This window comes from Phyllostomus hastatus, unplaced genomic scaffold (genome assembly GCF_019186645.2).
Source record: "Phyllostomus hastatus isolate PE091 unplaced genomic scaffold, TTU_PhHast_1.1 phas_scaffold_21, whole genome shotgun sequence".
NCBI classification, from domain to species: domain Eukaryota; kingdom Metazoa; phylum Chordata; class Mammalia; order Chiroptera; family Phyllostomidae; genus Phyllostomus; species Phyllostomus hastatus.
In genome coordinates, this window is record NW_025334017.1 from 4824864 (window position 1) to 4847280 (window position 22417).

General features: G+C 38.7%; 1 protein-coding gene across 1 annotated transcript in view; it reads right to left on the minus strand.

Annotated features, from left to right (window-relative positions):
• NSMAF (neutral sphingomyelinase activation associated factor) overlaps nucleotides 1–19808 on the minus strand; it is a 143898-nt gene extending 124090 nt beyond the window's left edge. The window contains exon 1 of the mRNA XM_045860979.1: nucleotides 19710–19808. The gene's annotated coding sequence lies outside the window, so the exon portion shown is untranslated. The remainder of the gene's footprint in view (nucleotides 1–19709) is intronic.
• Nucleotides 19809–22417: the final 2609 nt, after the last annotated feature.

Sequence of the window (22417 nt, forward strand, 5' to 3'; positions counted from 1 at the left end):
TATTTTTAATCTTCCTTAATGTGTGTACCATTATTCAACAGTCAGAACGAAGTAATGACTACCACTGGGACCATACCTATTAAAAACACATTGAAACCTGATTTCTTCTTTATGTTAAACTTAACAGTTGTGTGAAAAGAAGATAAAATTCTGTGTCATGATAATGCCAAAGCATTTGTTCATTTGATTCAGAGGGGAAAATAGGCCAAAACCAATGTTACAGCATTAAACATAAAAAAAGAAAAATAACATTTATAAGTACTGCCTGCATGCCAAGATTTCTATGAATTTTTCATGCACTTTCTTCCTTAATATCTACAAATATCCTCTGATAAAGAAACTTATATCCCTATTGTATGGATGAGCAAAGAGAGGTTTTGAAAGGCCATCCTTCCCAGATGCTGTGTGTGGTAATGAGAGCATGGATTCGAATTCAGGCTTTCTGCTTCGTAGCCTCCATGTTTTTAATCCCATTCGGTTTAGTCCCCAGATGCAGTCTGGTGTGACTCACGATGACATGATGACTGCCCTCAAGGCCAGCACTGAGACCTGTGGGTTCAGATTCCCTCTAGTACCTTCTACTGCTGTGTGAATATGAGTGTCTTGGGGGCAGTAAGTGAAGTCTGTGGTGGTGTATGGATGAAATAATGGAGAGATTGTTTATAATTTTCAGTGTTCCATTGTATTTGTGCTATTGTACCAGAATATTTAATAGCCTATTCAAGATTTCAGAAGGAAAACACAGGATGTTTTCTCTAGCCAGAGCTCTGCCTTCTCATTTACTGAACTTCTCCACTGCATCTCAGAGGAGTGCATTTCCAGATGTGGCTTGCAGACAAACGGAGCAAACTAAAAGATCTGCAAGTCTTCCAATTTCTCTAATAGGATAGAAAGGGCCTGTATATATTAAGAACTGGTTATGAGTGAAAGGTTCACTCCTTCTTATTGGTGCTGCCTTATGCCCATGCCCCTCCACAAGGGCTCTGTGAATTCAGAGCTCCTAGGAATTTTGTTGTGTTCCTTGTAGTCAAATGTATTTTGGCACCTTGTAGAAAAAGCTTAGGATATCTTGGACATAAGAAATTGGAGACATTGATAGCAAAGGAAACAGTAAGTTGGGATAGTTATTAAGAATTCAAAAATGAAAGAATCACCCAGACTAAATTGAGATGTTCTAACGGTTCTTTCTAAAGGAACTTCTACTTCTGAAAAGACATTTCATTATATATATATATATGTGAGGTCTGTCTGGAAGGAATCCAGCTATGTAATATGAAAAATAGAGGCATTTATTGAAGAAGATAGAAGATATAAGAAATATTGTATGTAAGACAATGACACCTCAGTCCTTTTCAAAGTAGACACCTTGGGACCTGACACAGTTCTCCCAGTGTCTTTTCTACTGTTCAAAACAATCTGCAAAACCCTTTGTTGGAATTGCCACCAGCTGCCCCATCATATTTTCCTGAATCTCAGTGATGGCCTGAAATCTCTTCCTTTTCAAAGGTGATTTTAGTTTTGGAAAAAGCCACAAGTCACAGGTTCCAGATCTGGGCTGTAGGGAGGCTGAGTCACTTGGGTGATTTGATGTTTCTCCAAGAAACTCTGCATGAGAGGTGCTGAATGAGCAGGCATGTTGTTGGGATGAGGCTGCCAATCACCAGCTGCCCATAGCTGCCGCTGTTTTCATCATACTGCATCTCTCAACTGATGAAGAACATTGAGGTAGTACTCCTTATTAGTTGTTTGGCCTAGAGAAGCATACTTGTTATGGACAACACCTTCCCAATCAATAAACATAGTTAACATGGTCTTGATCTTGCTGCGACTTTGCTGTGCCCTCCTTAGGTGTGGACAACCAGGTGACTTCCGTTGGAATGACTGGGCCTTCATTTCTGCATCATACTCGTAGCCATAGATTCATGACTCATCTCATGTTTTGACCTTCTTGAAGAAATCTGGTTCATTAATAGCCGTTTGAGTTAAGTTATCAGCAACTGCAGCACAGTGTTCCTTCTGCTCTGGTAGCAGAAGCTGTGGAATGAATTTTGCCACAACACATTTCACTCTAAGATTCTGTGTCAAAATCTCAGACACAGTAGTTTTTGGAATCCCCAGATCATCTTCTAGTTCTTGTACTGTCAGTCACCAATTTTTGTTGATTGCAGCCCATACACATTCAACATTCTCAGGTGTTCTGCTTGTTGCAGGCCTTCCAGAACACGGATCACTTTCAACAGATTCCTGACCATCTTTGAAGTATTTGTGCCACACTTTTATTTGCACTATGCATATTGCATCATCCCTGAAACCCTTTTGAATTATCCAAATAGTTTCTGTGGAGGAATGTTCAAGCTTAAGGCAAAATCTGATACAGATTTGTTGCTCTACTCAGTCGTATTGAATGTGGTGACCACACAGCACACATGCTCACTCAACAGCATCTACTGCCTCCACTGAGTAGTACAGGGGAGGTCATTGTTCATGTATGTGCCTTCCAGGCTCCTCTCCTTGGCTGCCAAGTTACATTGACATCACGGCAACCGTTCTTATTACAGTAACAATGGCTGGACTTTTTCTGGACAGACACTGTATTTTATTGTACACACACCTTCCCTAGAGGGCATTTCCTTTGAAACCAGAATTTAGATCCTGGTGTCTCTTTTGCAGTTACAAAATATAAATTTAAAAAGACCAAACAAATGATAAATATTAACTCATAATTACCCACCCTTTCAAAGTGTCAGTTTTACCTATAAGGAGGAAACAATAACAGTACATACCTTGTATTTTTTAAATTAAAATGAAAATGTATCAAATGTAAACATGCGTAGCATATTGCTTAGCACATAGGAAAAAAATACACAAAAGATAAAGTCATCATTAACAATATTACATTGTGGCCATTAAAGAATAGAGCTATCTTGACCCCTTTAGTAAATGAGATCCAGTCTGTAAATCTATAGTAACTGTACCTGGCGCCTCTTTTGCCTTTGAGGTAGAGGCTCGGGGACTCTGTGGTCACCCCACAGAGTGAGAACATAGTGAGGCTATGTTCATTGTGATTTTTCTGCTAACTAACATCCTTTGGCTGAGGTTCAAAGCCCACAGGTTTGCTGAATTTTATATGACAAGTCTAGGGCACCTATTTTGGTATTTATATATGAATGTTCTTAGGATAGTTTTAAAACCTTTTATTTTGACTTTATTTTTCTCTTTTTAAGTAACTTTACCCATTTTATAAATTTAAATAAACTTTAACTTTATATAACTTTATATATTTAAAACATTTGAAACAGATTGGAATAATTTGGTTATCTGAAAATCATTGGTGCTAAATAGTCTATGTTTTTAATGCATGATATGATCACCCTTTGGGAACGGAACTGACCTCAAATTTGGGGCTTACATTTGCTTTTCCTATACTGAGTTGACTTCATGAAAAAAAAACACACAAAACCTCCCTTATCTCAGGGAAGTGGTAGATGCTAATTGTAAATGTTTATCTTCTTTTAACCATGGTCTAGGAGATAGTTTATCATAGCTCTAGTATTATAAGAAATAGGAAATTCATGCATGCAAATGTTGTTTGTGAATACAGGGCAGCTCTAGATGCATTTTTAATGAACATGGGACACTTGGCTTTGTGTCTGGTAGCGTGGAGAATAGCACCTCCAGCTCTGCACCCTAGGAGACATCCAGATTACTTTATTGATGCAATGGTTTCAACAACTCTGGGCACTTTTCAGGCACCTGGATTTTCATAAATGGTTCAAACCTCACTGATAGCATTTTATTCATACGACTGTCAGAAGTTAGAGATCATTTGAGCTAGCTGAGTTTCTGAAAGGATACAGGAAACAAATGCAAGAAAGTCTTAGAGACCAAATTTGTCAATGCTTTATTTCCCTGTTGCTATTCTTTTAAGAGGCACGTCAAATCTTGGGAGCTTGTGATGGCTGCCATGCGCTTCCAGGCTGCCCTTAAGAACGCATCGCTGGCTCACTTTCCATTGCTCTCTGGTCACTTTCTTGACTTCTGGTGGGATAAATCTAATCTGTCTGGGGAACTTAATGAATAAATTGATTAATCCAAATCAGTGTTTTATATTTTATAAGTAGCTTATAATTATAGCCAATATTTATGTTTTCTGACTATCTCCTAGAAAACTCCTATTTGCTTTCAGTCTTTCCCAGGCACTCTATTGTTTGAAAAGAATTGGATGGGAAAAGATGACTTGGCTTTTGGTACAAAAGCCACTTGAGAGCTTATGGAAAGTTCATCTGTGCACTTGTATCTTCTGACACTCACTCAGTAGGTGAACTTAGATGGAACAGAGCCGTGTCTAATAGGACTGTCTGATTCTATTTATTTTTGTTATTATTTTGCAGGGTTATTTTTGGCATGCAGTTATTTAAGTTGCCAGTCTCCAAAAAACTGGGTAATCCCATGCAGACCATTTCAAGTTTTCTTTAAACATCTAAATACTGACATTTTCTATGCGCTAAATTGTGTTTTTTTTTGCTTTTGGGAACAACTAGAAAATTAAAGAATGTGTCTCCCTTCTAGTTAGTAATTTAAATGTCTTTAGGTTTCATTTAGTTTTATTCTTGCATGTTAATTTAAATGTTTTTGCTTCTATTTATTTTTATTGCTACTTATGCATTTTTTTTTTTTTTACTTTTCTGCCAAAGAATGAGTTTTGCACATTTTAACTTAGGTCTTAATGTTTGTGTGTGTGTGTGTGTGTGTGTGTGTGTGTGTGTGTGTGTGTGTATTGTATAAAGCCAAATGATAGTTTTATGTGTTGTTTTGGCTGAGAACTAGGAGACACATTGTTTAAGGATTCTAGACTATTATGTGGAACCCCAAAACACTCCCATTAAAGCAATTGTCTGAAAGCTTTTGATCTTATAAATTTATTGATGAGTATTTAATTGTACCCCCAATATCTGTTTATATACTTATCATCTAATAGTTTCCAAGTTCATTTAGAAAGGCTAAAATCCCCTTCTCAAAGCTTGCTTCTTCTCTGACATCCTTGCTGAGTGAGTGAATTCATATGTCTGCCACTGCAGCATGAGAGATTTTGTACTACAAATCAAAGACAAAAGTTAAGAAGATGAAATATACACAGTGAAATGCCATCTTACACCTATTAAGACAGCTACTTGCAAAAAAAAAACCCCAATAGAAAATAAGTATTGGAGAGGATGTGGAGAAGTTAGAACCTTTGTGCAGTTTTGGTGTAAATGTAAAATGGTTCAGCCTCTTTGGAAAACTGTATGGAGGATCCTCAAAGAATTAAAAATAGCATTACCAAATGACCCAGCAATTTCAGTTCTGGGCATACATTCAAAAGAATGGGAAGCAGGGACTCAGACGTGTGTACACCCTTATTCATAGCAGCATTATTTACAATAGCAAAGTGGTGAAACCAACCCAAGTGTCCATTAGTGGATGAACAGATGAATAAAATATGTTATACATGTACCATGTAATATTATCTAGCCTTGAAAGGAAGGAAATTTGAACACATGCTACAGCATGAATTAACCCAGAGGACAGTGTAAGTGAAATAATTCTGCCACAAAAAGACAAAAAAACCATAAGATTCTATTCACATGCGGTACCTAGAACAATGGCATTCTGTGGGTGGTTGCCAGGAGCTGGGAGGAGGGGAGAATTGGGAGTTGTTTAATAGGTACAGCATTTCAGTCTTCTAAGATGAAAAAGTTCTGGAGGTTGGCTGCACAACAATTTGAACATATGTAACACTACTGAACACTTGAAAATGGTTAAGATGGTAAATTTTATGTTACGTGTATTTTACCATAACTTTTTAAAAAAATGAGATAAAAGATAAATGTGAGTTCTTATTTATTTATTTATTTATTCACCTCCAGGGGGTTATTTTTACATATCCCATTCTGGAGACCACTAGTTTTAAAGTGTGTCAACAGGCAGATGGTGATGGACACAGGTCCATACCCCCAGCTCTTTTTTCTAGCATGTACAGCCCAGCAGCAGGCAGTGTGCTCAGTAGATGGCACAGTGGTCAGCCACTCTGGAACCCATCTAGTTTCAGAGAGCCATCTTGATGAGGTGACAGCCTTTTGGGGGCAGGCTGTGTCAGTGACTGAATGTGAGGAGGGATGACTGTGGGACACTCTGATAGTCAGCCCTTGTTCCAGATTTTGCCACAGGGGTGGCTGAGGCTTTGTTCGTCTAGCCTGCATTGCAGTTCTAGTTTTTTCTCTGCCCAAGCCTACTTCCACTTCCCTTTACACAGGTGTGGATTCCTAAGAAAAACTGTGCACCTAAACTCCACCTCAACATCTGATTTGGGAACACTGAATTTGCAACACAGATGAAGATACTCTCAAGATTATATAACCAGATTCTTTAATTTTTAAACCAGAATACACTAATTTTTAGGTGTTTAGTGAAATGATGAAAGGCATTACATTTCAAGAATAAAAGAAGAAACACATACACACACACACGAACCAAACTAACATTAAAACTTATTCCACAGAATGAATAGCAACTTTGTCTCTGTAAAACTGTGGTGTTTATAATTCAGGCAGGCCTACTTTGTATAAAGCAGGCATGATTGGACATTAATATTGGTATGCTTTCCCCGGGAGCACCTTCCCACACTGTAAATGTAGACAGTGATCGATGGGCCTGAGAAGAGAAGAGTTGTGCATAAATGCCCTAAGACAATAGATAGGTTAATCCATCATCAGGCCAGTTCACAGTGATGGGGAGAATAAGACAAAATGTGCTGAAAGGCCAGAATGAGAGCACCCAGGTAGTTGAGAACCTTTTAAATATAGTTACCCCCTTTTGAGTAATTAGAGGTGGATCTGTGATTCTTCTGCCTGCCTCTGTGAAAGTCCCAGGAATCTTAGAATTCCTGTGAGAAATTTCACACATCTGAGGAAACTTTCCTAACATTATAGTCTCTGGTAATGTGTTTTATGTTCCTGTGTTTTGAAGCTCTGTTTAGACTCAAAAGAGAATAAAGAAATTACAATATAATTTAATTCCTACCTCACTTTGGCTTTAAGAAACTTCCATGTGTAGAACATGCTTAAAATAAATATATTTAAAAAACTCAAAACTTCAGTTGAGTCAGAAATCAATTGTTTGTAATCAGGGAAGGAAGAAGAGAGAGAGAAATGTGAAGTCATTTGTAACGCCATAGTAATTAAATGCACATTTGGTTATTGAATGAGGTAGAAACAAACCTCCCAGGTATTTCTAAACTGCAATCATGATAGCTAATATTTATTGAACACATACAATGTGGGCTTTACTAAGGTTATCTCAGTGTTTCCCCCGAACAACCTGCAAAGAAAGAATTATTATAATACTGTTTCACAATAATAAGGAAATACACAGTTCAGGGGATTTAAACAACTTGCTTGAAGTTATAAAGGAAGGAAATGAAAGAAATGGGGGTGGTGGGCCCAGATGGCTGGCTCCAGGTTGGAGCTCATACATGTGAATGTAACCAGCCAGTTCATCAACTAACTGCTTAATTGATGGTTTACGTTGCATGAACTGGTGGTTTAATTAAATGTTCTGAATCATGGAATTGTATTACTTAGCACTGGCAGACTTTAGTGAGAAAATGACAAGACACTTCAATTAACTTTTATGCATTTTTCTATTAAAATAGGTATTTTTCAGACCAATTACAGTGAACAAGTAGTTTGTTGGAAGAGTCACTTAAGGGGAGAACGGTGGGGCACCAAATGACTGATAATCTAATCTCATTTACTAGGGAGATAATTGTTCTTGAACTCTGAAATTCACCCAACTCAAAGCCTTATTGTCTGAAACATCATTCCAGGAAAGAAACAGCAAACACAATCTCTCTCCTCTCTCTCTCTCTCTCTCTCTCTCTCTCTCACTCACTCCTTTAGCACTTGGGGGCTGGAGGAAGGGAGTTTGAGGTGTAGTCAGTGATTTTTTTTCAAAGCCTTTGAACAGTCCCCATTTCCTCTTAAATTTTCTAATTAAAGTCATGGCATAAAGGAAGAGAGGTTTTAGGACTACAGTTGTTCTCTCCGTTCCTCTCGAGTTCTTATTAGGTAACTAGACACTTAAAACGATAATATGATCTCACTGACATTGATAAGAGCTTAATACGTTGGTCTTTTGGCTAATAAATTCACAATATTAAAGGATCTTTGCCCCCACTCAGATTTTATAAATGAGTATGGGCTAGACAGGTGATTTCAGAATCAGTGACTCTAGGAAACTGATTGCAGTGTTGATTACTTCATAGAGCTTGCTCAACAAGCTAAAGGGGACAATTATTTTGAGACAAGCCTTTTGGCAAACCTCACATGAGAACTCAGGTGAGATCCCTTAGCTTATGGGTAGGAATGAGCTGTGGCTTACAACTAAATAGAAATAAATGTTCTCAGCAGGGAAGAGTCATTACTAATTTAATGAACCAGAGTTCTGGTTATAGCTCTGTGAAGGATCATAATGTGTGAATTTAAATAATACACCATGGCTTTGGTTTTATATGTTAATATGTAAAATATTAGTTTCTTCTTAATTTGAAAAGCAAAATGTGTAAAATTTGAATGTGTCTATCAAGTTCACTGACAGGCACTATTCAATGAGAGACCCCAATAAAAATGTAAACGGGACTCTAAACAGTAACATTGCCAGATATGGGATCCACATCGGTCAGTTATGTTCCATCTGTTTAGGGTTCATGGCTTTAAATAGCAAAGTACATTTCAACATACACTTATATACACTTGAATATGACAAGTCCTTTCTTTAAGTTGTAAACTAAAGCAATAAAAACGTCCTTTGAAATTTACTGAAAAGTCTCTTCCTAGAGTTCCTTCTGTAGCTCTTTTTGGCTCCGTCAATTCTCCTTGCTTATGTCTCTGGTATTTTCCATTGCCTGTAAACTCCTAGCATGTGGGGACATTATAGTCTTCCCAATGCCACTTAGTACCATGCCTGGTCCATGCTTGGTACCTAAGGAATATTTGTTGAAAAAATAAATGAATCACTTTTTGAAAATTATACCAATTGAACAAAAGATCTTGTCCAATATTAAGACTTCTTTTCTCATAATTAATGAGTTTAAGTTCGTGAACAACCATGTAGTTTAATTTTTTTTAATTAATAAACTCAGTTGTGCTATCTCTGGGGAAATTCTATTTTAGATGAACTGAGCCAGCTGTCTTCCAACTTGGGTTCAAGTCCATCTCAGGATGGAAAGGATTTTCCAGGTGGTCCATAGACAAAAATACTTTAAGGGAATCATTTTTCAGATCTTCAATTTCTACATTTACCACTTTCTAAAAATTAAATTTCCTGAGAACACACACACAAACCACTTCCATTGTCATGATCCTGTTTCTTGTACCTTCCAAAAGAAAGGCATGTTTCTCACTCAGTCTAGATCTTACTGTGGTGTGTGGTATGGGGGTGGAGAAAGTCAACTGACCATAAAAGCTGCCATCCAAACAGCAGCATTCCTGAGAGTGAAAGTAGGTTCTATAGATTATTAACTCAGGAAAATATAATATTGACAAAGGTGTTTTGAAGATAACACTATTATAATTCCCTTCCCCCTTCTAGGTATACTGGTTTCAGAAAGGTACCACTTAATGAAAGGGTAGCAGGTAAATTAAGTGTTAAATGTTGGTAAGTTTTATAGTGTTCTCAGACATTGAACACTATAAGTGAATGAATGAAGTGAATGAATTAAGATGGTAATTTCCAAAACTTTGTTTAAAAAGAGGATCTGATTGAGTTGTCAGCTGATAGATCAAAAGAGATGTACAAAAGTGTTTGTGTCAGCATAATTCAAAATAGTCCAAAGAGTAATCATCCTAAATCTCTATCAGCAGAAGAATGGATAAATTGTGATAGAGTCACACAATGAAATCCTACATAGCAGTCAAAAAGAACAAACTATCACTACATACAACAACATGGATGACTTTCACAGACACAATTTTAGCAAGTACACACTCCGTGATTCCATTTTAATGAAGTTCATGGACAGACAAAATGGATTTATGGTGACAGAGATGAAAATAATGCTACCTTTGGGTGGGTTATAGGCTCAGAAGGGGATAAGCGAGACCTCTGGAGAGAAGGAAATATTCTATATCTTGATCTGGGTAGTGGTTATGTGGTTCTATCTATAATATATTTAAAACTTCATTGAGCTGTACATTTAAGATTTATAAACTTTATTGAAGTTATACATTAATTAGAAAGAAAAAGAAACTGATTTATTTAATCAACAAAGATTTGCTGATGCACATAGAGCTAGGTGCTAATGATACATAAATGAACACAACCTTAAAAAGCTTATAGCGGGGGAAAAGTATATCCTGGTTAAGTACTGATTTTCCCATAATTATTAACATGTATTTGCATTCCCTGAAGTGTCCTGGTTTTGGTGATAAATTATTTTGCCCTATGTTCCAGCAAGTTATCACTACTCAACAAATCACCCTTAAAACTTAGACATCAAGGAACATGTATATAAAGGACACATGGACAAAGCCAAAGGGGGGCAGGATTGAGGGTGAGGGGTGGAGATGGCTAAGGTTGGGGGTGGTTCTGGGGGGAGGAAATGGAGACAACTGTACTTGAACAACAGTAAAAAAAGAGAAAATTTCTTAGTGTCTTGCAGAAACAATAATTTCAACATGGTTCACGATATTGTGGGTCAGGAATTTACACAGTGATGAGGAGGGTGATTCTTTCACCTCTGCTGGCCTTGAATACAGCACTTGCTGGTATTCAACAAACAGGTGGGCTGATCTGGAGGGCTCAGATGGCTCTACTCAGACTCTGGTGCTTTGGTGGGGCTAGCTGGAGACTGGAGACTGGAGTTTAATGGGGTCGTTGCCTGGAGCACCTCCATGTGGCCTCTTTAGATGGTGGTCTCAGGGTAGTCAAACCTCTCATGTGATGGCTGGCCAGGTGGAAACCATATAGATCTTTATGAACTTCTCTTGAAAGTCACATAGTCTCTGCTGTCTCTCCTCACATTCAAGAGACAGGAATATACACTCCATCTCCAGTGGGAGGAATTTCAAAAAATGTGCAGCCATTTTTTAAAAAACCTCAATGTTCTACTTATAGACCAGATCCAAGAGACTTTGACTAATTCTACATTCTCAGTATCTTTTACATCCTTGTCTTCCTCTCTGTCTTGAGTGTAACTTCATTAACTCGGATTCTCACAGTCTCCCATCTGTACTATTGAGACAATACTCCGAATTGATCTGTTCCCAGTTTTCCTCTCCTTCAGTTTATTTTATGGGCTGCTAACTAATGCCCTATTCTGTGTCTGTCAAGTTTTCTTTTAAAAAAATCATTAAAAAATCCCTTTTTGTTTACTAACTAAAATCTGAACATTTATTCCTGCCATTCAAAGCTCTTTATCACCTGAGGCTAACCTAACTTTCCAAAGTTATCTTCAATGGCCCCTTTCAACATACTTTCATTTTCAACCAAATACCCAATTTTTAATTTTCCCTCTGTAGCACTCACCTTCACAGCCTCAGTACATGAACTCTCAAGAGTTTCTTTTCTCTGAAATGTAACTCCTCATTGGCCCTCCTCACCCCTCATTTTTCCCTACCTGGCCCAAATCTAGCATTTCTGTAAGATCCAATGAAAGGCTTCCTCGTTTGTTCACTCAACAAAATATTATATCGGGGCTTATTTTTCAGGCCCTGTTCTAGGCTATGGAAGCACAGGGGTGACAGGCAGACAAGGTCTCTATACCCAGAGAGCTTACAAATCCCTATTTGGAAGTAATCTCATCCCTTGATGTCACATGAAAATTCATTGGTTCTTTTCTTGGGCTACTTTTAGAGGGTTTGTAAGTGGAACAGCTAAACATCGAGGTCCTGAAACTGTGTGACCCTGAGAAAGTTTCTCACCTTCCTTGTGCTTCAGTTTCCTTTTCTGTGAAGTGGGGATAATGTAGTGCCCATTATACAATTGCTGTTAAGTTCAAACATGTGAAATACAAAACACTTAGAATAGAGTTTGGTTAGCAGTGAACACTAAATAAACTTTAGTAATTATTAACATTGTTATCATCTTCATTGTTTTTAGTTGTATATGTTTTTCCTCCTTTCCTGTCCCCTTACTAGATTACAAACTTACATTTTTAGAGCTGGGTAATGCATAATATATATATTTATGGTGCATTGGAAAGAATGGGGGCTTTTAAGTCAGGAAGAAATATTTGTGTCCAGCTCTGCATCTCATTAACTGTAAAACCTTGAGCAAGCTACCTTTTTGTATCGTAATTTTTCCATATTTAACTTCTGAATACTAGTGTTTAACACATAGCGTTGTCATAAGGATTTAATGAGGTCATGTTTGTAAACTGTCTGCCTTAGTGTCTGATACACAGAATGTGCCTCCCAAATGATGATGATGATAATGATGATGATACAATTATAACTCTTACAATTCCTAAGACATTCTCTACTTACTGTGAGGCATAACTTAGTAAGTATCCTTATGGACATTCTGATGCCTTTTAAACATTATTTTCTCTAATGAGAATTATACTATGTTTAATTAATCTTCTATCATTTACCACTAAGAGTAGTTGTCTTTAAATGTCAATCCACATAGTTCTGCCTTATCTTTTAAAATGATTACATAGTGTTTGTCTTTTTATATATGTGCACCATAATTTATTTAATCAGTGTTTTATAAATGAATATTCAACCAGTTTTCCATTTTTCTTATTATGTACCACAGTATAATCAAATGAATTACATAACACGTTTCTACCCTACCTTATTATTTCTTTAAGATAAGTGATTAGAATTAAAATTGCTTGGATAAAGAAAATATACTTACAGATTTTATGCATATAAACAGATTGCTCTCCTGGCTGGTTGTACCCATCACTGCTGCCAATGAGCACCACCCTTTCTTTAGACATCTTTGCCAACAGTAGACTTGATCAAGCCTTTACGTCTTTGTCGAGATTATTTTTCACCTACCCCCTTTTAACTCATCAATATATTTTCTGTAATATAAGCTTTTAAAAACTATGTGCTTTTATTTCCTCTAGACTATGGACTTGTTGGGGGCAACCACCTTCATTAGTTTTGGTCATGTCTACTAGACAATGGTCCATTTTATTGTAATCTAGAGCAAACGCTTTTCTTTCCTCTGCAATTATATGCCCTTTAAAGCAGATCTGGGGCTTAAATTAAGTTGCCAGTTTATTTAAGAGTGGTTGGAGAGGCACTGACTGATGTAGCTCAGTTGGTTGAGCATTGTACTGCAGGGTGAAGTGTCGTCGGTGCAATTCCAGGTCAGGGCATATGCCTGGATTGTAGATCTGGTCTCTGCTTGGGGTGTGTGTGAGAGGCAAGTAATCAATACTTCTCTCCTTCTCTTTTCCTCTCTTAAAAAATAAAGCAGTTGGGGAGGGAAATTGTTTCAAATGATTAGAAATTAAAATTTACATCTAGCATTTCCTTTCCCTTCAACTGTAAATCCTTTCCTTCCTATTGTCATTTCCAGAGTCTGATAGATTTAGAGAAGATGGGCATTGCACCTACAGCTCAAGACAAGGATGGAGATGGAATGAGAAGGAAAGTCTGAGAGGCTGCCAGGCAAGCACAGAGGTGACTCCCAGTGTACTATGCCACCATCCCTCTTCCCATTTCAACTTACTGTATCCCACCAGCCAGACATGGAAACGTCAAAGTGTCAGACAAAGTGTTAGAAACGACTTCAGCAAGGGTCATTTCAAGAAGAAAATCATTTGGGGAAAGTGAAAGAAGTGGCTGGTGATGACTATTGGAAGGTTGGGAGGGTTATGTGAGAGAAGTGAGGTGAAGGCATAAGTATTGTATTATGTGCTGCCCAACAAATGACAGTGGTCCAGAACATCAGACAGAGGTCTTAGAGAAGTTTCCATATGAGAAGAACAAAAAGTTTTAAAAAAACCCATTGCTTTCTAAAGTAATCATATGCTACTTTAAATGAGTTCAGATCTCAATATTCCAAAGAAGTCCATCCTAACTAATAATAATGGTAGTTAACATTTATATAATGCAGAGTAGCCTGTGGGTTACATTCAGCCTTCAGATATGTTTTGTTTGGCTCAGGCAGCATTAGCCAGATAATTTTTGTAAAAATTCTTAGTGGTTACTCAGATTTAAAATCACAGAAGAGCTGGCTATTCACCAAACTACTTCTGCTTCTTCCTGGGCACATACTTTGATTCACTTTCCAGCTGCCACTGACGTAGTGTATGTCTGTGTGTCCAAACTTTAGCCAATGTAATCTGACTGAAAGTTATGGGTACCTCTTCCAGGTCTGGCCTGTAAAAACCAACTATGGGTGACTCTCCTGTCTCTTTTTTCTTTCCTTGGCTGTATGTAAATAAATATCCAGGACAACCTGTTAAAGATGATAGAATCTTAGTAGTTGGTTTCCCTTGAAGACGTGTGGTACAGAGCTTCATTACCCACCTTTCACCCTCCACCAGACTGGAACAAGATTATTAGAGCAAGAAATCAGCTTCTGTTATGTTTGAGTCATTAGGTATGTTGAGGTCCATATGGTACAATAGTCAGCTAACCCCAGCTAATATATAATAACACTCACAAAATTGCTAGGATGGCATGATCTACTTCCTGTTACCTCTCACACCCCTAATGTGTTACCCATTTATGTTTCCTGCTAGGCTCTCTTAGGTATTACAACTTTAGACTTTTATATGTTGATTTATGGTTTACTAGGCATGAGCACATTCATTATTCCTTGAACCTTTCAACAACTCTGTGAGTTGTTGGCAAGCTAGATAGCATCATTCAGTCTTTAGTAAGATCGGTTTCATTGGAGTAAACAGTTATTGAGTGCCTACCACAAGTCAGGCACTGTGTTAGGCCCAGGAGGTACAAAGAGGAGACATGAAGAATCTCAAACTTAGAAAATTTTGCTTATGTAACCATACATCTGCCAAGTCACAGGCTACTAAAAGAAGTGGGAGATGGGGGTATGGAACAGGCAGAAATCATCTTTGAGAAATTGTGGTGATCTAAAATTATGCCAAAAATTAAGACATTGAAAAATGTTTGGATTTTCAAAAGGAAAATAAAGTGGCTTTTTAAGATTGTAAACCATTATGTTTAATGTTGATGCCATGAAAAAAGTCTAGAAATCATTCAACAAAAATTGTGTGATGACTTAAAAAGAGGGGATTATACCTTGAAGTCACAATCAGTTCTCTAAGAGAAAATTTTGCTGAATGTAATTTATCCCCCTTTTGTAGAGGGTTGACCACTCTGGAAACTATGGAGAATATTACCAAAGTGGTTGTCTTAGTCTGCTCAGGACGCCATAACAAAATACCATACATGGAATGGCTTAAACAACAGAAATTTATTTTCTAATAATTCTGAAGGCTAGCAGTACCAGATCCAGGTTCCAGTTAACTCAGGTCCTGGTGAAGACTCTTGCTGGCTTACAGAAGGCTGCCTTCTAATTGTGTCCTCATATGTCCTTTCTTTGGTGCATTCACACAGAAAGAGGTATATTTCTCTTCCTCTTCTTATAAGCACCAAACTCTATTTGACGAGGACCCCATCATATGACTTCATTCACTCTTAATTGCTTCCTAACATCCCCAGCTCCAAATATAGTCATATTGGGAGGCAGGGCTCCAAAATGTGAGTTTGGGGCATGGCACAACTCAGTCCATCACAATGGTAAATATTGATTTAGAAAAGTATCTGATGAAATGTTTTTATGATATCACTGTAGACTAATAAGTAATGGTAAATTTAGGTGGATGCAGATAATTTGAAATCAAAAGATTTAGATTAATGAATAATAGTCAAACTTCAGAAAGACATGCCTTGGGTTCTGGGGCTTCCCATATTTGCTAAGAACATAGGTATAAGCATAAAAATATGCTGGTTGTGTGTGAAGCTCATATAACTAATGAAAAAAATAAAGATTTAAAATAATCTCCAGGTGCTAGATTTATGGGCTCAACCATTGAGATGTCATTTAGCAGGGTAAATGTATAGTACTTTTCCACGGATAAAGAAATGATTAGTTAAGAAAGAAGGACAGTTGAGAAAGAATCCTGGAAGAACAAGTTATTGTGACCTGGCCTGTGTTTCTTGAGGTCTAGTATTCAGGTCAAAGTGATGGTCCTGGCACACTTTGTGCTAGGCAGACCATGTCGTGTCCAGCTCTGAGACATACTTAAGGAGGACGATCATTAACAAACTAGAAAGGATCCAGGGGATGACCAGAATGGCTCAGCTCATATTTCAACTCAATTGTTATTGTTCCATGCAATGTTGGCTCAGGAATCTGGGGTGGAGTGTGGGGTTGGGGAGGTTAACTTAGAGATAATAAGTCTTGAGGGAGAATAAGAAATTATTTTCAACTCTAAGAAAAGTCATGAAATGTTATAAAATGGTTTTATCTGGGTGGTAGGATTATATAATAGCCTTCTCTTCTTTTTATTTAATTTATAAATAGGTACCTTATGTAGAGTGTTTATAATGCTACCAGGTACTATGTCAAGCACCTCAAAAATGTCACTGTTTTTTAAGAAAATCTGGTGAAAAAATAGTTTTGTCCCCATGTCACTGACGGGAAAACTGAGAGCTGGGAAGGGTAAGTAGCTTTTCCAATGCTACACAGCTAGTAGGTGAAGGGACTAGGATTTGAACCCAGTTGTGTGAGATTAAAATATTTTCTCTTATTGATTTTAGAGAAAGGGGAAGGGAGGGAGAAAGAGAGGGAGAGAAACATGGATCAAACCCACATCTCAGGCATGTGCCCTGAGCAGGAATCAAACTGGTGACCTTTAGGTTTTCAGGATGATACCCAATGAACTGAGCCATACTGGCCAGAATGAGTTTTGTGCTGTGAGATTTTAGAGTCCACACTCTTGGCTATTATACCTTATTGCTTATCTATTCTCTCCAAATATTTTCCAGTAAATAAAACATTACACAGATATCTAAGGAAAACATCTTTTATAAAGGAAACCAAAAAGCAGAAGGGCAGAGACAGGGTGAGGACAATGGATGGAGTTTAAGGCAGTCAGATTGAGGTTAGTGTCTGGAAGAACCATCTAACAACGATACATTTCCATGAGGGTATGGATTGGATTGTCTCGATGACCTGTAGACGCAATCATCTGAATGACAATCTATAGAGGAAATTGAAAAGGAGGGCATTAGGTTATCTAGCCTCTCAAGATGGTCTATAACCTGACTTAAAAGATCCACTCATTCCTCTACCCAGTACATAATCACTGAGAACCCACTATGCATCCAACACGATCTAGGCTCCAGGGTCACAGTCTCTCCTCTCATGGAGTCTATATTCTAGTCTGGGAATAAAAATAAATAAAAATACATGTCTCATATAAGGGGTACTATGGAGAAGGAGAGGGTAGAAGGAAATGGATGGAGATAGTGTTGGAAAGGAGAGAGGGAAGAGATATTTTATATTAATGGTTAGTAAGAACTTGTAGATAAAATTTTCCTAAAGTATAAATCATATCATGTCATTCCATGGTATGACCCTCAGTGGCTTAAAATATTAAAATACCCTCAGTGGCTTCCCATTTCATTCAATAAAATCCAGAGTCCTTACAATAGTCTACCATGTTCTACATAATTGGATCCCACCCCACTGCTGCTATCACCTCATTTTTATTACTCCACTTACATTCACTTTGCTTGCCACAGTGGTTTTCTAGCAGCTCCCAGCACATGCCTACTATACATCTGTCACATGGCCTTTGCACTGCTTTTCTCACTGCCTGGAATTAGCATACCTCAGTCACACACATTGCTCATTGTCACCCTCTTTTAATCTCTGCTCAAATACCATCTTGTTAAAGAAGCCCTTACAGTTTACACTAAGTGAACCAGAGCTCCTTTATCCATCACTTTCTCTCCCCTGACCCAAGATCAAGCTACATACTTTACAGGCTCCAGAGCAAAATGAAAATATGGAATCCCTGGCTCAAAAAGCAAGGAAAAGAGAATGATATTAAAGGTACTACAAAAGAAAGCTTTTTTCTTTTGTCCATGGCCTCTCTCTCAATCCATCATGTTGTGTATTTGCCATTTAGTATTATGTTTCCTAAAACACAGGGATACTTGTATACTGAAAGCAGACCTCAGAAACACCTGGGGTCACCAGTCCACAGCTGTGCTCGTGGGCATGTAGGGAGGGGAAACATCTGCCTTGACATCCCCATCCCGATTTGGGCACAGCACATCAGGCTGGTGGCTAATAGGAGGGGAATCAGACAGACAGTGAGCTGCATGCAGACACCAAGTCATGGGCTAGGTATTGCCAACTCAGCTCCACAACACACCATGTATCTGAATCAGGAGTGTGAGAGAGGTTAACCCCCATTGAATCACCCACCCAATGCACCATGTCCTGCAAACCCTGAGATGGGGACAACCATTGCTCTGCTCCACACTCAGATGCCACAAGGCATTTTGTGCCCACCCTGACCATTCCCAGACCCATGTCAAGGGCCCTACTGGACCCCAGGGTGGCACTGGTTATGAGGTAGGAATATAGATGGGAAGGCCAGGTGGGACCAGGCAAGCCAGCAGGTGGGAAGAGACTACTGAGAACTTACTTCTCTTGGGGAGAAGTCAGGAGGCAGGAGCAAGCTTAGGATCCATGCCTCTCCTGCATGCTCCAGTGTCCCAACCAACTGCACTTATAAAATCCAAAATCTGACATAAAATTAGTAAGATTTTCAATACAGTGACAACAGGGCATTAAAACCCGTGTGGGCTCCTGTGCAACTTCACAGGTTGCACGCCTGTATTCCTGGCCCTGCCTGACTGTGATTCTGCCCACCACGGTCACACTGTACTGTATATTTATTGTTTGTCTATTATCTGTCTCTTTCACCTGGAGCAGGGAATCTGTTACCATCCTATGTGTCTTCTAGTGCCTTCAGATGACGATTGCAGTCTTCATCATCTTGAGGGGGTAGTTCTGGTAAGTAGTGACTATTTAATTAAATCCTAGATTGCTAGTACATGAAACTTCAGATCCAATGAAAGGATATCTACCTTTACAAAATCAGTTGTAGGATGTGACTGGAATACCCCCAATAAAGACAAAGAAAAATATGTAAGTAGGTTCGAGCAAGATTTGAGTGATTTTAGGAAGAATAGATGTATATTCGTGCTACTCAGAAATTCCTAAGCAATTTAGGGATGTTTAAGGGTCTTAACCATGAGACCTTCAAAACAGACAGCCAATAGTGTCAAAAGCTCCAGGGCCACCACCAGAGGCTTAATCCTGGGCTGGTGGCCATGGTTGATCAAGTATGGCTTTCTTTTGTTCCTGTTTTCCTGTGCTTTCCTTCAGAATTTGGTTCAGTGGCCTGGGTATGGCCTCTGAGAAGGTACAACAGAAATATAAAACATGAATTCCATCCATGTGTAACTTTCAATCAATCTTTGAAGAGATGAACTCATACAGAGGGGTTTCCTTACTGAAGTAACCAACTGGAGCTTTGTAGAGGGGCAGAAGCAGGGCCAGAGGTGACAGAGCAAGCCTGTGCTGCAGGAGGAAGTGAGCAGAGCCTTTCACAACAGAGAGTAGGCTGGGCCCAATGCACACAGACAGGAGAAACCTACCTGAGTCTCCCATGGGGGTGGTCAGGCGTCTCTGCACATTATCTAGCTGGTGATCTGGTGAGTGAGTCTGCATTTGTAGCAATAAAAATATTCTAAAACCTATTAAGCATGAAGTATGAAATAAAATCAGTTGCTAATATTGACTTTTAGTTGCTGTTTCAGTTCCTAAAAGTCCCCAGACAGCATAGAAGAATTAAAACAATATACTAAGATGGAGCAAGTACAGATGACTTTTCCCCTTTTCAATAACTGGCTTGAGTGTTGGAATAAATTTTTAAATGGAAGAAAAAAGTCCTAGGCATCTTTCTCTCATAAAATTCTAAAGGTTTCATCTGTAAAAAGATGTATATATCTATGTTAAAAGTTCTCAAGTCTCTCTCTCTATATATATGTTGAGAACCTATTATGTGCCAGACATTATCCCAAGTTTAAAAATAAAAAGGAGTGCCAGACACTAGGCAAACACTAAGGCCAACTAGGAAGATTTTTTAAAAAATAAAGAAGAATAGATCTTTACAACAGAACAGAGAAACAGATTGTAAGTTTTAGACAAAGCCACCCAAGAAACAAACCTGAAAGGGAAAGCAGTTATAGTAAACCAACATATCTGAGAAATTAATTTAGACATAAAATCAAATTTCCTACTTTGGTCTCGTTGTAATCATGTGGTGGCTCCAGGGAGATCTTCAATCCTTCTGGATAATCACTCACAAAGTGTTCAGTGTAACGGGTGAAGCATACAAACCAGGTGAGTGTCTAATGAGCCAGAAAATCTGTTGGTTCTACAGATTCTCTTCTTTGGTTTCAGGGGAACTTGGGTTTGTGCTTTTAGGGGTATGTTAGTTAGGGTTCTCCCAAGAAACAGAACTAATAGGGGTGTCTGTGTGCGTGTGTGTGAAGATGTACATGGAGGGAGACAGATGTAGAAAAAAAGATGGAGACAGAGAAAGAGACAGACAGAAAGACAGAGACAAAGAACGTTTTATTTTAAGGGACTGGCTCACACAGTTGTAGAGGCAGGCAAGTCCAAAGGCTGCAAGGAAGCCAGCAGGCTGGAACCTCAGGGGAGAGGTGATGCTGCAGTGTGGGTCTGAAGTTCATCTGGAGACAGAATTTCCTCTTGCTAAGGGGCCCAGTTGTTTCCTCTTAAGGCTGTTAACTGTTTGGATGAGGCCCACCCCCATTATAAGAGTAGTCTATTTTACTTAACATCTACTGATTGAAATTTTAGTCACATTTCACAAATACCTTCATAGCAATATCCAGGTTGGTGTTTGACCAAAACCTGGGTATTGTGGACTAGCTAAGTTGAGACATGAAATGAAGAGTCATAAAGGATGTAATTTTCCTTCAAGCAAGACTGTCACTGAGCAAATCAAAGAAAAGGTGCTCCTCTCAGGCCTTCAGGGGACTTCAGCACCCAGGTCTCTGCTGTATGGGGGCATCAATTGCTTTGAGGATTTGGGCAAAGAGAATGCCCAGGCATCCCTGTCCTGAGCCTGGGTGCAGGTCTGGTCTCTCTCCCCTGGTCAGGTGCTGGTTGGGGAACAAAGAGAATAAAGCTGGTCACAAAGCAGCAGGGCATGGGATGAAGATAGAAATAAAGTACATAAAACATAAGTTCATTCTTGTATTTTATTTATTAATTATTGTATTATTTTCCATACAAACAACTGTCAACCTATTTTGCCCCACCCTGTATATTTCACACAAACTTTTGTCTCTTCAAATTACTATCACCAAAGGGTTGTAACATTCATGTCTATTGATGCCTATTCTCTTGTTAATACATTGTAAAATAAATATCACATCACATGAAGCACCCAGAGAAATAAGATATCTACCTATGTGTCTTTTTATTAGTCAGAAACCTGTCCGAGAAGCCACTGCTGCCCTCAGCAGATTGTTTTTGCCTGTGATCATACCATATGTTTCAGATCCAGTCACCAGTGGCGGTGGGGAAGGAGGTGCACAGCCATACTGAGGAAGGGTGGGATTTCTCCCAAACTGGGGTTCTGATGGAAAGGATGAAGTCGGAGGATGAATATGCTGTAGGTAGCCAACAATGCTTGTTCCACCTTTTGTTGGGCAGCGTAAAAGAAACAGAGTTAGGGTATGAGTGCTAGGAAGTTATCATAGAGAATTAATTTTTTTTGGAGCTGTGTAGAGCATGACTTATAATATCAGAATTTAAGTATAGTACTCTGCAACAAAGCTGAGGGCACTGGGCATCCAGGAAGAGAGGACTGGTTATTTAAAGTAAACATTAAGGGACTTCAGCATAGCACCGAATCAGCCCTGCTGAGAGCTATGTGGCCAGGACCAGGTATAATTTTGGTGAGTCAAAGAGAGGAGTAGCGATTTTCTTTCATTTTCAAGCTGTGTAGTTACAGGAAACAGTTGCTTTATAACATGTGTGTGCATGTGTGTGCGTGCACACACACTAAAATATTAGAAATTTTAGTAATTTGTATTCTCTCCATCAGTAGAAATGAGCTGAAATGTGAGATAACCCCTAGCCTTTCAGATCCTAAAATTTCTCCTGTTAAGGTCAAGGCCTGAACACAACATCAAAGCTAAATAAACTGGCTCTGGTTGGTTGGCTCTGTGGAATGAGCATTGGCCTGTGAACCAAAGGGTTGCCAGTTCAATGCCTGGGTTGCAGGCCACGTCCCTAGTAGGGGGCACATGAGAGGCAACCACACATT